Consider the following 15,651-nt stretch of genomic DNA (forward strand, 5'->3'; position numbering starts at 1 on the left):
TTTACTGTTGCTTGTTGATATCTAAGCATGATAACTTAGCACTCGACCCTCTTGTACAAATATGTGCACTTCTGACTCAACCCCCCTCAACATGGCCTAAACACTGACTGCTAGCAAAAACCAATGTGTGACTTTGTGCTGGTCTCTTACATACAGTTTGTGGTGATCATGCTGATTGTTGTTGTTCTGTTTTCCATCTTAAGAATTTGCTTGCATGACTTTATTCCACCTAAAATACTTTGAGTGCTTCCTTAAGATCCAGCTTGCACTCAAACGTCTCTCTGTGACAGGACTGGCAGCCCCAAAACACTGGAATCAGTTTTTAATGAAGAATAAAATCTATAAACCCACTCACAGCAGTAGCTATTACGGGCTATCAGCCATACTTCACTAAGCTTGTAGCAGTGAGCATTTGATTTCTAGGAGGAAACGTTACTCTGTTATTGGAGGATAAAGCAATGGGGTCAAAAGCAAGAAATCAATCAAGTAAGTGGACAATAAAATCTTTAATAGCAGTTGTTTCCAGGGTCAGGAATAACTTGGCTTACAGGCACATGGTTTGCACATAAGCAGTGTATATATAGCAGCACTCTAGTTTCTTTTCTTTCATTGCTAATCTAGTTCACAACTGATGTTAAGACTAGAGTGTGGCCAGCCATGCTTGAAACATTTAGCATTAGGCTGATCTGTCAAAGGTGTATGAAGTGCTTCATGTATAGCAGACGTCAGTGATGCACGCGCACACACACACACACACACACACACACACACACACACACACACACACACACACACACACACACAAAACCAACGCAAAACCACTGGGTGCTGCATCACTGTATGTGATTAAATTTCCACATTGTGATAACTGTATGACGTATCCAAATCTTAATCCCTTTTAATCTTAATCTGTGGATAGAGTCAGGTTGATGTAGCTCAGATTATCCTACAGTGCTTTGTGAGTCTGTAAGTCCACTCATGCCAGGTTATCTTTTGTGTCACAGATGCTGTTTTTATCTCATTGCACATTAAAATTCTACATTTGTGCACATTATTCATTAGTCAAAGATAGAGGAGCACAAAACTTGATTTTCACAAGAGTAAAATAAATCTTTTGTTTTCATAGACGAGTCTGTATAACTGCTGGTGTAAGTGCATTTTCCAACCACAGGGTGGTGCTGTTAGGCTACTACACTAGCATCTTTCTTTTTTCTCCTGATGGAAAGTTGCAGTGTCCATCAGTTTTATAAAAGATTTGAAATTTTGACACATCAGACCACATGGCAGTTTTCTGCCTTAGCCAATGTTAAATGATTCATTAACAGAGAAGAAAGGAGCAAGTCTGAATCTTGTTTATATCTGGCTTTGCATTTCTGAGCGTATGGGCAGGTGATCTTCATCCTTCCTTACCCGCCGTGTATCTTATAGCACTTCATTCCAATGGTTATAGCCTAAAGCGTAGGGGTTTCAAAATGTGGGAGCTTGGCATGTGCCTGACCAGGTGCCACCAGACCAAGGTTTGTCCACCAAATGCACACCATCAGGCTCCCGTGCAATATCTGGCTCCAAGAGGAGCTCGAATCCATACAGTTCAGTCACTGTGTGAAGCTGGAACCAGTCTGGCATAAATTGGTAGCAACCTGGTTGCCAGAATCAAAGGGATGCACAAACATCCGTCGTGACCTCATTTATGGCACCAAAGAAATACATGCAGCTACATGTCTGTGCAGCTACATAGGCTGGTATCTGCACAGACCAAGGAGGACTACTTCATAATATATATTAAAATGTTTGCTCACACACACACACACACACACACACACACACACACACACACACACACACACACACACACACACACACACACACACACACACACACACACACACACACTTCCCCTTTTAGGCTCTTCTCTTGAGAGTCAGACAGAAATACTGCATCTCCTCCCCTCAGGGGAATCTTCCTGAGGCATTTAGCATTTAGGTTGTTGGACACGGTATATCTGATGTCAAGCACAGAGCAGGCAGTTCGACACTGTGTTCCTGTAACATATGCTCCACGTTATGATTGATGTTACTATTTCTTGTGCTGAAGAAAGGGTCCTTATCAGGGCCGTGCAGAGAGGTTTAAAGGGGCGGGTGCTCAAAGTTAAAAAGGGGCACATTAAACCAGGCTGAATAACAACAACACACATTCATCAAGAATCTAATATGGGAAGGGCAGGGCTGTGTTGATCTGAGACTGTAGACATTAAAAAGTCCATAGGAGAGATGGTAGCTGATTAAACAAGTGTCATGAGATAATAACAAAATGCAAAGATTGGTGACAGCGCTTGGAACCATAAGGACACAAAAAACTGTGAGAAATAATTTAGGCTCTGCCTGTGAATCACTCTTTGCTTCTCTTCTTCCTTCCATCCCATCATTTCATATATCACTCTCCACTTGCTGTCTATCTGAGAACAAGGTACAACTTGCTATTGCAATAAACTATAATCTAATTATCCACACCTAACAACTCTTGCACTTAATCTAAATGATGACAGAAAAATGTTATAGCCCTGCCTTTAGTAGCCTCACACAGCTCCTGCTGTTTCCTCCTCATGTCCTTACCAGGCATGTCTGGACAATGTTATATCATGAGTAATATTTTTTTTAAAAATCCATCTAAATAAAACACACACATGCACGCACACACAGTGACATTTTAGACCTTCTTCAGAATACTGTATATACTATGGGCATCATGGTGCTGATCCAGAATCCTTACATTATTATTTATTACTAGAGCTACAATAATAAAGCAAAGAGGAGGGGGAAGTAATAAATATGAAATAATGTCATTATGATGATTCCATTTGTTTCACTATCCACTCTGTGCAGGGCAAAGCTTATTACATTTTTAAACTGTAGAGATACAATCATTTTACTGCTGTAAAATCCAAATTTTGTCTTGTAACCCACCTAAAATTTGCCTCATGAAAATGAACTGCTGTTCCCAAAGAATATCAGTAGGTGGCACTATTAGATTGTTTAGTGCTTGTGAACTTGAGTTGAGAACTATAGAGAAGGAGAATAGCGCTAAGGCTACGTATGCTGGTCGGAGCTACTCACCGAGTTTTTCTTTAATCCTTGTTCAAGAAAAAGGTTGTGTGTGAAGCCACAAATTGGATTTTACTTTTCCGCTTGTTGGGAAACGCGGACACTTTTTGTTGATGCTGATGTACCTCTGTTTTTGTGTTTTTTGTTCATTTCCGGTGAGTTGACTAACTGTGCTAGCATAGCAAGCTAATCGTTAGCTAATCATTAGCTTAGTATAATGTAAATTTCATGTGTTCCTTTTAAGTGCTGTATTATCTTTTTATTTCTTCACTTGTGAATGTTTTAAACCAATCGGAAATATTTCTTTGGAAGCTAGTAGGTAAGTTTTATTTATTGTAATGAGATGATAAATATGAGCAGTCTTTGGCTAAATAGTACTGCGACCACGTTTTGCACTTTCCTCGTGCATCAGTAATGTACATTCTCTCAATTCATTGGATTGATGTGACTGCTGTTCACAAAATATGAGATTTGAGTTAAATTTGTATGATGTGGAAATTGTTTTAAGGTTCTTTGATTAATTTTATTATTGATTGCATTAAGTCATTATATACAAAGAGTGAGAGACATTTGGTCACTAGTGTTGATTAAGTTGTTATTAGAGCTGGGCGATATGAGATTTTTTCATATCACTATGTTTTTTTCATTTCAGGCGATAACGATATCTATCACGATATAAGCCAAATAACTATATTTGTAAGATTTAAATGTGCCGTTGCTCACAAGTAAAATGTGAAATAATCAGCAGCTTGTTTTTATTTAAATATTTATTTCCCATAATAAGTTCAACAGGGTAGATGTACTTAAGGAACATGAGACTTTTTCAGATAAATAAAGGCAAATATTGCAAACTACACAAAAGGCAGCCGCTAAAGCGTTTAAGTTTCAAAATAGAACAAACGAAACAGACTAAATTGTCAATTCCACTTAGAAACAAAATATTAATTCTAAAAATAAATCTTAGTTTGTTTTACAGAAGAACAGACAAAACTGACTAACTTTTGTCAATATCAAATAAACTGAGAACTAAAAGGAAATTCTCAATCTCTCCTTGTTGTATAGCTGAGCTTTTCAAACAGTTTTAACAGTTACTTTAGTCTGACAAAAGCCGAATGACGAATTAGCGCTTCCAGTCAGAGACTGAGGCTACGTCCACACGTACACGGGTATTTTTGAAAACGGAGATTTTCCGTTTTCGTTTTAAAAAATAATCCCGTCCACACATAAAGGGAGAAATGAAGGAAAACGCTGCTATGAACATGCCAAAGCAGCAGGTGGCGCTAGATTCCTAACCGTGCCGAAATGTTGGCCAATCAGAAGTCTAGAAGCCTCGGTGGGAAAAAGTAAACAAAGCTGGGGCATAGAAGCAGAACCGAGTCGCATGTGTGGAGGGACAGTAACTGTGTGTATATGTAAGCATTTAAACACTGCAGAGAGTAGAATTAACAGTATTGTAGAAATTCATTTCACCGAAACAATAACGTGGCGCACAGTGTGACGCATGCACCAGTTTATTGTATTTCCAGACTTGCTTTCGGCACAATTTACAGTGCACGCTACTCTGTTTTTTGTCAGACTTGAAATAGCCGAAATACCTTCACACTACGGAGCTTCTATGGCTCTTCCGTTTGACAATCTCTCCGGCGTTGGAACCATCATCTGTTTTCTCTTCGGTCACGCTCGGTTGATTTTTTCTAGTCGGCACACTCATTTCCTCCATTACGCGCTGGCTCCATTACCCGCTGGCTGCTTCCCAAACAAACACACGTGCGGCTTGGCACTTGTGCTGTACGTAACAAGTCACGTGACGTGACGCTGCGGCTGTGATTGGTTCGGCTCTGCGCTACTTAATTTGGAATGGCTGAACCTTTTTTTTTTTTTTTTTTTTGAGGACAAGAGCGGCGAGGTCTATCGCGATAGCTTAATTTCTCTATCGAGTAAAAGTTATATCGCGATACATATCGTTATCGTTCTATCGCCCAGCTCTAGTTGTTATATGATATTCATGTAAAATATGTTCACTGCCCTGTGCAGGTTGGTTTTTTTTTTGTTGGAGTCTAAAGTTGCGAGCCAGGATTCCGGATCCCCAGCTGCGATGCAGGAAAGATTTCCAGCCTACTTAGAAGTGACAACTGCGTTACTTCTTGACAGATAAGCTTATGAGATCTCAGAACAATACACTACCCGGGTAGTACTACTAACATTAACACTATACACACACACTCACACGCCTGAACTGAAAAGACTGAAAAGAACTCTGAACTCTGAACTCTAAAACTGAATACACAGACTGACAAATATGGACAATTGGAACTGTTGTGAACTGTTGAATGACTGTTTTTGGTTTTGTTTTGAATAAATGTTGACTGTTCTTTTAGCTGTGTGTCATTCGCTTCTTAGTCGATTCCTAGAGACCATAAGCCTAAGATCCTAACTTTCTCTACATTCAGTAGTGGTAAAGTATCGTGTGTTACAGTCTTATTTAAAATATAAATCTAATATAATCTGCTTCTTAATGTATGTTCTTTAAAATACAGCGTGTGTTTTTTAATATATTATAATTATAATAATGCACAATTATGTGGACATGCATATTAGATCGTTTTTTAGTGAAATATAATCCCTCCAGAAAGGCAGGAAAAGCCCGGAAACTTACTTTAAAACTAAATATGTTCCCTAAAACGGTGACAGAGCTACAGATCCATGACAGCCTTACACAGGTAGCCAGCAGCTGTGACCAGCACTACCTGTGCAGTTAATAAAAGGACAGATAATGTTTGTCGCGCTGTTGCACACACAGCACGCTCGTTTGTTTCAGTTCGTCAGTTGCAACAAGACAGCTTACCAACGTGTACGTAATAAGCTAATACTCCTGGGTGCTACACACTACAGTGTGCGCTGTACACCTACTTACTGGTTTTGTCGCATCAGTCTGTGTCTCTGAGTTAACTTGTGTTTCTCCTACAGTTCCGGACCGCTAAAAATGCGCGTGCTCTTTGTGAGCTCGTTCCCGGCTCGTAACCAGCGCGTTCTGCCGTCAAGGGCGATCATTGGTTAAATGTGATCATGTGACTGATGCGAGCCAGATCCTTTTATTTAGCAAAACTGTGATTAATAGTTAAATATTATTGTTGAGGAGCACAGACAGGACTCCGCACGCACACACACATTAAAAATAATAATAATTTTTTTAAAAAAGTTGCCTCAACAAAAGGGCACCTTGGGCACCCATCAGGAAAGGGGCGGGTGCTCAAGCCCCTCTAGCCCCCCCGCTGCACGTGCCTGGTCCTTATACAGTCAGGCCTACAGACTGACTGTGGACATTACAGGGATACATGTGCATCTGTGTTTGAGAATGTAGGACATGATGTGTCCTGTCAGGTGTTGATAGCTGGGGAATATTTCTGGAAACATAGCGGGGCTGCTCTGACAATATGTGCATATGTGTAACGTTGCATAATGTGGGCTGCTGGTCACATTTTCTTCAGTACAGTTGACTTAGACTCTCTGAGTTCCAGATCAGCAGAGGTTATAATCTTAACCCTGCCTTCAACTCATCACAGAAGACGCCTTAGAGCTCAGCGGGTTAAACAGGAAAGACAATTTCAAAGAAGAAAGAAGACCTTATGGAAAGTGAGCGGAGGGTCTTTGGCTCCCTCTTGTGCTCACTATGGGTACTTTTACAAATAAAAGAAGTGGATACAACTAGGGCTGGGCCATATTATACCGTTCACGGTAATACCGTTATAATGTTAGGCAACGATAGGAAAATGAAATATCGCGATAGAATGGGAGTAAAACGCGCATGCGCAGTGCCTTTGTTTTCATACGCACATGGCCGATTGTTGAGTGAAACAGATGAACCAGAATTGGTTTGTAAAAATGGTGCAACTTCCGTGATGTGGAACTGGTTTGGTGTTTGTCCGTCAGATACACAACAAAGCACATTTTTTTGCAGAACATGCAAGCAGCCGTTGTTATTGTCGTATTTGTCGGACTAAGATGCTCTTAAATCTGGGAGTAATCTGGGTCCTAAACTCCGTATACTTCAGGTCAAACAACACTGCAGCATCACTTAGAGTTAAAAACTGTCTAAATTCTTTCATCTTTAATAAAACGATCAGCATTGCTGCTTTACCAGGTGTAACTATAAAGTTTAACTTCCAGGCATCCATGAAAACAAAAGTTATTACATTTAACGGAGTTAGAAGTTAGCAGGAAGCTAGCAGAAGTTAGCTCGCTAGTTTCGCTAGTTACCTAAGCATGATATAGCACGTTCTGACGGAGAGATTTCTGAAAAAAATCAAACGTACAGCTCTGCTATCACTTCCAACATAAATGAAGACAGGAAACTAAACAGCAGTGACGTTTGTAGGGTTACTGAAGTTGGGCTAGCTGGTATATAATGATATATATAATATATAATGCTACGTTTCTCCTCCTCTTACCTCATGTAGTGTATTTTCGTTGTTTTTTTCCTATCAGCCTACCTTCTGACATGTCTGCCCAATGTGATGTTTGTGTAAAGTTGGTCAGAAGGTTCCTTTGTGAGTGCGCATGCGCCATTAGCGTGCTGCCTGCTGTAACCCCTAATTTCCCTCGGGATGAATAAAGTATTCTGATTCTGATTCTGATTCTGATCGCTAGCGACACAGCTATGTTAGCATAACATAAACAGTGAAGCTGGAGGACGAACACTAACACTTTTCCACTTATAAAAGTTAACGTGAAGGTTCTTCATGGTTAGAGACAAATGCAATCGCATGGCAGGATGCTGTAAACGGACCAAACTTCAGTCAGGAGAACAACTGAGATAATCCATCCACAATACAAGGTTAGTCATTAATATACTGCAACATGGGAATAGAGCAGCTGCCAGAGAATTCAACATTAATGAATCAATGGTACAGAAGTGGAGGAAGCAAGAAGAATGAGTTTAATAAAGTTTGATTTATCTGACTGCTTTGTTTCGCTTAATGTGCCTTATAATCCCGTGCACCTTATGGTCCGAAAAATACGTACTGCACACTGCAGTTTAATGTTGCAAAGCACCTCTTTTTAACTTCAGTGGATATTATACATGGTTATGCTCAGGATATGTCAGCCCATTTCTACTGGAAATGCCTTTAGGTTAAACTTTCAGCAAGGAATTTGCATTTGCACTGTTACATTTTTATAAAGCTTTAATGTACATAAAAACCAGCTTCTTGTTTAAGTGAAAATAAATGGAAGGTTGTCTTTTTGCGCTAGTAATGTTGTGGAGTTGTATTTTGTCTCGCATCAATTATATCGTCGGTTATATCGTTATCGCAAATTTTCAAATATATATCGTGATAAATATTTTTGGCCATATCGCCCTGCTCTAGATACAACTGTGGACAGATTTTATATGAACGTGTTTTTTTTTAAAGTAAAAGAAAAATAATTGCAGGAGTAAAAAAAAAAAAAGTGTTTTGAGGTGTCTAGAAAAATGTTTTTATCACACTGGTGCTACTTTCTGAATGTAATAATACCTCTTTTATACCTCTGAAGTGACTGTACGGTACTACTGCAAATTATGCAGTCTATAATATACTTTTTCTATATGTCTGAAGTATCATAAACATGTACAAACTCGAGACCTCTTGAAAGCAAGGCTCTGTGTGAAAGCTGAGGACAGACTAATCTGGGAATGTATGGGTGTGATGCCAAAAAGAGTCCGAATTTACCCCCTGGGGCTGGATTAGGACAGCCAAACAGACAGCTGACAGTTAAGGCCCATGTTTGAGGCTTCTTACTTGAACAAGTTGAATGACTGGGGGTAGATGTTGAATTTCCCTCTCTTCAGCAATTTATAACCTTACGTAATCCCTGCTGTTGGTGTATCTATGTCAACATGCAAGATATATATGATTATGTATAAGTCCAAATGGTATCTAGGATGGTAATATATACTGTAGCACCTATATTGGATTTACTACTTACTCTGTCATACACTGATCATCTGCAATATTTACACTAGAACAGGAAAACCATAAAAGATTCATGTATAATACTGTTCATTCTGTTACAGTGCAATGTTCTTGATTTCTGACATTCAGTTACCCAATAAACCATTGCTACAGTGGAAGTGGTCTCAGACACTTCACTTCACCAAAATGCAAATACTGTTGAAGTCCAGTCTCCAAACTCCCTCAGGTCTAAATTTAATCGAGCATTTCAAGGATGTGTCAGAAAAAGTTTGACCTACACAAAGATCTTGATCTACCGCACTTACGTGTGTTGTCAGTGAATTTTAAAAATACAGGAAGTTGTGGACTTACTAGAAAGGACCACTACAATGCTGTACTGTAACTGGCACATTAGCTGCTTGCTCTTTCTTTCTTCTTCTTTTTTTTTTTGCTACCATTTGTTGCAACTTGTAGAACCTTTGCCCAAACAGTTGTCTTTTGCACTGAGAACAGCAAGATATGTAAAGTTATAATTAGGGATGGGTATTGATAAGATTTTCACGATTACGATTCAATTTTCGATTCTGTTTAACGATTGGATTCTTTATCGATTCTCTTATCGATTCTCTTTAAAAAAGGAGAACACTAAGGTCGATTAGCTTAGAACTTTGTTTTTTATATCTTCTCTTTGAACAAGATGGAAATTTAGGAGTAACATGGCCTTACAAACCCAACATTGAGATCTTAAGAGATCCTTAAGAGATCCAGCCTACGGCTCTTCAATGGGGTGTCACAGGGTCCCCAGGAAAAAAAATTGTAAATGTAAAATAATAAAATAAATATTCTTCTGTAGCAATAACAAAGTGTAACATAAATTATTCTGTAGCAATTACACAAGAATATCCAGAAATGTCCCTGCCTACAATTGAACACATTCACTTACCGAAAATTGGGGGCATCTGCTGCAGCAGCCTTTTACCACAAACTTAGTCACTGCTCGGTGACATTCGTCTATCCTGGCCTGAAAGGAGACTCTACCGGTAGACTGCAGCGAGAACTGCCAGCATCTGAGCCAGACTCTGTCTCTCTCATCATGGTCACCTAAATGCACAGTAATGGCAGGTTTCGTAATAAGGCAGATCGTGCTAACATAATATGCACTGTTAGTTGATTATTTACCTGCCGCATTAACGGGAGAGGACGTGCAAACGTTACCGCTGCTGCTGGGTTGAGATTCACGAGTCCGGAGCGGAATTAAAAACACGACATTCATTTAAGGTCATCGCGTGTTTTGTGAGCAAATGCTTTTGCATATTCGTAGTGTTTCCTCCCTTAAATGAAATATCTACTTTGCAAGTATTGCAAGTTGCCCTGTTGTCATCCGTTTTCGTAAAGTATAATCAAACTTTTGAGCGTTTGAGCCGCTTACGCGCCGTGTTTCCTGCCAGGTAAATGACGCTCCGCAACGTGGTGACGTCATTCAGGGCGACTGGAATCGATAAGGGAATCGTTTGCAAAAATGGCAAACAATTCCAAGGAATTGAAACAGTGGGAACCGGTTCTCAACAAGAACCGGTTTTCGATACCCATCCCTAGTTATAATGTAACCTAAAATATTGTGTGAAAACTCTGGTTTGCTGGGTTATCAAGATTGCCAACATTCATTAAAGGAACAACCTCTAGAACTCAAAAATCATATTTTTATAGACTTTATTCTTCATTAAAAACTGATTCTTGTGTTTTGGGTCATACTGGCTGCCAGTCCTGTCACAAAGAAACAGTTCAAATCAAATCAAATCACTTTTTATTGTCACATCACATGTGCAGGCACACTGGCACAGCACATGCGAGTGAAATTCTTGTGTGCGAGCCCCACAAGCAACAGAGATGTGCAAACACAACAACACAAACGAGCAAAATACAAGAATGGCCAACCTGAAACTAATAAATATATGTACAATATATAATAGTGTATGCATTTCTGGATGTGTATACTAAATATTTTCCTACGTGTGTGTGTGTGTGTGTGTATACACATTTTTACAAATTAAATAGTAAAAAAATAAAATAAAATAATAATAATAAAATATATAAAATATACAGAGTTGAATATGTGCAAAACAAGTGGCATTTATATACAGTGTGGAGTGCATAATGTTGAAGTTCCAGTAGTGAAGCTGAGGTGTCTATGACGTGTTCAGCAGTCTGATGGCCTGATGGAAGAAGCTGTCTCTCAGTCTGCTGGTACGGGACCGGATGCTGCAGAACCTCCTTCCTGATGGAAGCAGTCTGAACAGTTTATGGCTGGGGTGACTGGAGTCCTTGATGATCCTCCCCGCTTTCCTCAGGCACCGCTTCCTGTAGATGTCTTGGAGGGAGGGAAGCTCACCTCCAATTATCCGTTCAGAGCACCGCACTACTCGCTGGAGAGCTTTGCAGTTGTAGGCGGTGCTGTTGCCATACCAGGTGGTGATGCATCCAGTGAGGATGCTCTCAATGGCACAGTGATAGAAGGTCCTGAGGATGCGGGGGCTCATGCCGAATCTTTTCAGTCTCCTGAGAAAGAAGAGGCGCTGCTGCGCCTTCTTCACTGTTTTGTTTGTGTGTACTGACCACGTAAGATCCTCAGCCAGATGTACGCCAAGGAACCGGAAGCTGCTCACTCTCTCCACAGCAGCGCCGTTGATGGTGATGGGGGTGTGTACTTCTCTGCACCTCCGGAAGTCCACTATCAACTCCTTTGTCTTTGCGACGTTGAGGGTGAGATGGTTGTCTTGACACCAGTGGGTCAGGGCGCTGACCTCCTCCCTGTAAGCCGTCTCATCACCGTTGGTGATAAGACCCACCACTGTAGTGTCGTCCGCAAACTTCACAATGATGTTGGAGCTGTTAGTGGCTGTGCAGTCGTAGGTGTAGAGTGAGTACAGGAGAGGGCTCAGTACACACCCCTGTGGAGCACCAGTGTTCAGTGTGATGGGGGATGAGGTGATGCTGCCCAGTCTGACCACCTGGCGTCTGTCAGACAGGAAGCTAAGGATCCAGCTGCAGAGGGAGCTGCTCAGTCCTAGATCCTGCAGTTTCCTGTCCAGCTTCGAGGGAACGATGGTATTGAATGCTGAGCTGTAATCTACAAACAGCATCCTCACATACGTGTCTCTCTTCTCCAGGTGTGACAGGGCAGTGTGTAGTGTCAGGGCTATGGCATCATCAGTGGACCTGTTGTGGCGGTATGCAAACTGTAGAGGGTCCAGTGAGTCGGGTAGTGCAGAGCAGATGAAGTCCCTGACCAGCTTCTCGAACCATTTGCTTACGATGGGGGTCAGGGCTACAGGTCGCCAGTCGTTCAATGAGGAGATGGTGGAGGATTTGGGTACAGGGACGATGGTGGCCATTTTGAAGCAGGCTGGGACTACAGACAGAGAGAGGGAAAGGTTGAAGATGTGCGTGAACACTCCAGCCAGCTGAGCCGCGCATGACCTGAGGACGCGGCCGGGAATCCCGTCCGGACCAGTAGCTTTGCGTGCGTTCACCTTCCTGAAGCACCTCCGCACATCCTCCTCAGACACAGTGTGCGCACTGACGTCATCCGCGGTGCGCACACTGTCCGGTCTCATGGTGTTCGCTGTGTCGAATCTAGCGTAGAATACGTTTAGATCCTCACACAGAGAGGCCGTGGTCTGCGGTGTGCTGGTTTTCCCTCTAAAGTCTGTGATCGTGTTTAGTCCCTGCCACATACTCCGAGGGTTGTCAAACTGTTGTTCCACCCTGTCCCTGTACTCACGTTTGGCTGCTTTGATCGTCTTCCGGAGTTGGTAATGTGCGTGTTTGTAGTCCGATGTGTTCGCGGAGGCAAAGGCGGTGTTCCGTGCTGCCAGTGCCGCGCGAACATCTCCGTTAATCCAGGGTTTTTGATTTGGGAAGGATTTGACTGTTCTGGATGGGACGACATCTTCCACGCATTTCCTGATAAATCCACAGACTGAGTCTGTGTATTCATCAATGTCTCTGGCGGCCACGTGAAACATTTCCCAGTCCGCGTGATCAAAACAGTCCCGCAGCGCAGACTCCGATTGGTCCGTCCAACAGTGCACCGCCCTCAGTTGAGCACCATTTGGCTTTGAAGCTAGCCTTTAAAGTATTTTAGTCTGAATACAGTTAATCAAGCAAAGCTGATTGATCTAACGGACGGAAAACAGAAGTCATGGTCAAAAAGCCAGGTATAAATAAGAAAATAATAAAAAATAATAAAAAGTTTAGACCTCTATTAATAGTTTACACCTTCATTAAAAGTCATCCACCTGTCCAGTTATGTTAGGGACATGTCAGCACTGATGTGTAGGGATGGGTATCGAAACCCGGTTCTTGTTGAGAACCGGTTCCCACTGTTTCAATTCCTTGGAATTGTTTGCCATTTTTGCAAACGATTCCCTTATCGATTCCAGTCGCCCCAAATGACGTCACCACGTTGCGGAGCGTCATTTACCTGGCAGGAAACACGGCGCCAGCGGCTCAAATGCTCAAAAGCTTGGTTATACTTTACGAGAACGGATGACAACAGGGCAACTTGCAATACTTGCAAAGTAGATATTTCATTTAAGGGAGGAAACACTACGAATATGCAAAATCATTTGCTCACAAAACACGCGATGACCTTAAATGAATGTCGTGTTTTTAATTCCGCTCCGGACTCGTGAATCTCAACCCAGCAGCAGCGGTAACGTTTGCACGTCCTCTCCCGTTAATGCGGCAGGTAAATAATCAACTAACAGTGCATATTATGTTAGCGCGATCTGCCTTATTACAAAACCTGCCATTACTGTGCATTTAGGCGACCATGATGAGAGAGACAGACAGAGTCTGGCTCAGATGCTGGCAGTTCTCGCTGCAGTCTACCGGTAGCGTCTCCTTTCAGGCCAGGATAGACGAATGTCACCGAGCAGTGACTGAGTTGGTGGTCAAAGGCTTGCACCCATTTGCCACAGCAGATGCCCCCGATTTCACTTTGGTAAGTGAATGTGTTTAATTGTAGGCAGGGACATTTCTGGATATTCTTGTGTAATTGCTACAGAATAATTTATGTTACACTTTGTTATTGCTACAGAAGAATATTTATTTTATTATTTTACATTTACATTTTTTTTCCTGGGGACCCTGTGACACCCCATTGAAGAGCCGTAGGCTGGATCTCTTAAGATCTCACTGTTGGGTTTGTAAGGCCATGTTACTCCTAAATTTCTATCTTGTTCAAAGAGAAGATATAAAACAAAGTTCTAAGCTAATCGACCTTAGTGTTCTCCTTTTTGAAAGAGAATCGATAAGAGAATCGATAAAGAATCCAATCGTTAAACAGAATCGAAAATGGAATTGGAATCGTGAAAATCTTATCAATACCCATCCCTACTGATGTGTCCCCATCAAATCTGCTCTCCTTCACTACTCTGACTCATTGAATTTGACCTTGTCTCTTTGTGTGTGCTGTTAGTGCCATTTGGAGCATTTTTGCAGATTGCCTGACTGATCACGTGCTTTGCTGTGTGGTACAAACCATCCAACAAATTTGTCCTTCAGACTTGGTGAGTGAGATTCTAGTATTTTATTAGTTTTAACTATCTTATATGTTAGGGTGACCATATTTTGATTTCCAACTTTAATAATACTGTTTGCTTAAAGAAATTTTTAACACATTTAAACAATGCCTTCTCTGTGCGGTCAATGAATGGTGAAACAAAAATGTCATTTAGGCTTTTACAAGTCATCATGGGCAAAAAAAATAAGTCAAAAACCTCTGGAATTAAATAATGGTGCAGAAAGAATGCCTCACCTTTATAAGAAAAATTACCGGGACCGTATGAGGGAAATTTATTTTGCAGTTTATCTGAAAAGCTCCACTTGCGCTTTGACGTCTTTTAAACATCATCAGGCGCGCTGCTGCACGCTGTCTGTCCAGTCTGTGAGCGCAGAACAAGCGCTCACAAAGCATCAGCTCGGAGATGACATCACACATATGGTTCCTCTGTAGGCCTATAGAAAAACCCGGACATTTTCATCAATCTCGAAAATCCTCCCCGACGCTCCGGACAGAACATGAAAAGTGGACATGTTCGGGGAAAAGAGGATGGTTGGTCACCCTATTATATGTGTATTGCAACTAAGCTAGCTAGCATTAGCTGATAACTTGGAACTCCACTGTTTCATCCTTAGCATCAAAATGCTAACACTGAAGATAGCTAAGCATTAACAGTCACTAGACAAACCAGTCCTTACGACATATTTACTTTATAAACTGTCATTAATAATTAATATATATGTTTTTGAAAAAGTGTCAGTATGTTGGGAAAAATTGGAGATGTTGCAGAAAATAAAGACATACTGTAGCAATACAATAATGTGTCTCTGTACAGCCATTTTAACTAGCATTGATGTCAGAAGCAGTGTCATCACTCTATCCTTTTGATGATCACAAAGATGTTCAGATTGCTACTCGGTTATTTAGAAGTTATTCTGCGTATTTACTGTCTTGGTGTACATGCTAACCTCTAACCTCTACAAGGCACAACTAGGATTGGGTCAAAGGTTGCTGCATCCTCAGTATTACAAATCAAGAGGCCAGAAATCACAAG

This window comes from Maylandia zebra, linkage group LG4 (genome assembly GCF_041146795.1).
Source record: "Maylandia zebra isolate NMK-2024a linkage group LG4, Mzebra_GT3a, whole genome shotgun sequence".
In the NCBI taxonomy this organism is placed as follows: Eukaryota; Metazoa; Chordata; class Actinopteri; order Cichliformes; family Cichlidae; genus Maylandia; species Maylandia zebra.